Genomic DNA, 2500 nt, shown 5'->3' on the forward strand with positions numbered 1-2500 from the left:
GCCTGTCGTCCTTCCATGGCAGGCGGGTGGCCTTGGCCGGCTCCTAGCAGCTGACTTAGAACTGTGCGGACCAGGGGAATCCAACTGTTTAATTAAAACAAAGCATCGCGAAGGCTGCAGGTCGGTGTTGATGCGATGTGATTTCTGCCCAGTGCTCTGAATGTTAAAGGGAAGAAATTCAATGAAGCGCAGGTAAACAGCGGGAGTAACTATGACTCATCTGGGGGAATGTGACTACAGTGTTTTTAAGGTTGTTGGTCTCCGACCGGTGCCGTAGTCACCTTTGTGATCGTTTGTACGTATTTTATTGATTACAAAGTAAGGTCGAACCTCCTTGTGGTTCCCCCCGGTAACGGCCTATAAGAGGAAGCTTTTGACAGGGAGGCAATTTTAAATTGTCTAGAGGTTGTTTTAGTCTGGTTTTATCAGTGGTTTTACCATCGATTTTATCCTTGGTTTTACCTTGGTTTTACCGGTACTATACGCCACTGGCAGTTTTATTGTTTCTCTCTGTCGTTTGAGCAGTACTCGGACCAGGCCGGCGAATACGACCTCAGAAAAGATACGAGATGGCTGGTGACCATTCGGTCTAAATTAGAATCAAAATTTGGCAGCGGCGATTATGGCCAATACCAAAACGTCCGGTTGGGTGGGAGACCGGGAAAATAACCGCCCCGGCCCCGCACGGTTGCTATTGGCGGCACCATGCGCAAAATGTGTAAGCCAAAAATGGACTGGACAATCCGTCTCGACGCAGATGGAAGATACTATAAGGATTATTCCGGCAAGGCTGTCCTCAGGCAGGCACGAGGAAGTCTTTAATATCGTCCAGAATGATCAGGACGCAATTCGAAGAGAACGACTAGTAGAGAAGGCCCCTCTGCAGTCGGATTCATTTAACAGCCGGACAATTTTTAATTCGAATTTTAATGTGCCATTTGATTTTAGTCGATACGGACAATCAGAAAGAGGCGAGGAGAGGTATGAAGGTAGGATTATCCACCCAATAATTAGGGAAACTGATAAAATAGAGGTAATAATTAAATACCTGGTAGATAATTTTAATTGTAATTATTGTAATAAGATTTATAATACTACGGGGAGGTTTAGGAAGCATTTAAAGATATGTAAGGGAATTAAATCAGTTAGAGTTAGATGTAGTAAATGTGAGTGGGAAGGGAATTACCAAGCTGTAACATGCCACTATCCTAAATGTTCTAAGAATGACAATAATGGTAATAGTAATAGTAATAATAATAAGGAAGGAGAGGCAGAGAAACTATACCAATGCGAATTATGTCCTTTAAAATTTAAGACAGCCAGAGGATTGTGGCAACATGAAAGGCATGCTCATCCCATTTTAAGAAATGAGAAGAGGAAAAGAGGAAAGGTAGAGAGTAGGAATAAGATGGAAAATAAGGAGCGTGTAAGAGGGGAATATGGTCTTATGAAGAGGTGGAAATGTTACAACAACTAGAAGCAGAATTTAGTGGCTGTAAAAATATTAATAAAGTTATAGCTGAGAAATTAGGTTCTAAAACGGCAAAACAAATCTCGGATAAAAGGAGGTTATTAAATAAGAAAGGTAAAAGTCGCGATGACGATAAAGGTATCGTTCAAGAAGTAGTTCTTAATATGAGTGATAGTAATGAAATGGATAATAGTGATCGGGAGATAGATAGGGAAGTAGAGGAAGAAAGATTAAATGAAAAGAGTGATCAAGAGAGTAATAGTATTATGGATAAAGTAGACTATAAGAGTAAGTCACTAACAGAACTAATTAAAATAGTAGAGGATGATATGGGAAGGAATAAAGGTATGAGTAAGGAATTTTAGAACATAATGGGTATGATAATGGATAAATTGGGAATGAGCAAGGAAGGTGATAAATATAAGAAGGAGACTCATATTAAACAAATAGGTTTGAAGCAAAGGGATAGTGGACCAAGAATGAAGAGGAAGGAAAATAAGGCTAAGAGAAGGTACAGTAAAAAGAAAGGTAAATTTAAAGAAATGCAGGTCTTATATAAAACGAAGAGACAATACCTGGCAAGAACCCTAATGGGGGCTCCAGTTAGGTGTGAATGCCCCCTAAGTAAAGAAGAATTAGAAGACTAATATGAAGAAAGATTAACTAACTCTAATGATAAAAATAACTTGAGAGGTTTTGCCAAATATAAAAGGCAAGGGGAGGGATCGGTGAGTGGGACTCTGACAGGTCCTGTGACAGTAGAGGACGTGAATCTAGCCATTAAGGCGATGGACGTAAAGACTGCTGCAGGGCCAGACAGGGTAAGACTGAAGGAGATAGTGAAGATAGTTAATAAAGACAATACAGTGCTTCCTAGAATATATACTATTTGGATGGAATCAGGTAAAATACCGGATCAAATGAAAATAAGCAGAACTGTATTGATTCCCAAAGTGAGTGATGAAGAGTTGAAGGATATTAATAATTGGAGGCCAATTATGCTTAAGATATTTACTAAAATCATAGCCA

General features: G+C 39.7%; 1 pseudogene; it reads left to right on the forward strand.

Moving 5' to 3' along the window:
* Window positions 1-2500, forward strand: part of LOC122555916 (28S ribosomal RNA) — an 8407-nt pseudogene that overhangs the window by 2433 nt on the left and 3474 nt on the right.

This window comes from Chiloscyllium plagiosum, unplaced genomic scaffold (assembly GCF_037043375.1).
Source record: "Chiloscyllium plagiosum isolate Xiang-an unplaced genomic scaffold, Cpla_swu_hap1 HiC_scaffold_1, whole genome shotgun sequence".
NCBI classification, from domain to species: domain Eukaryota; kingdom Metazoa; phylum Chordata; class Chondrichthyes; order Orectolobiformes; family Hemiscylliidae; genus Chiloscyllium; species Chiloscyllium plagiosum.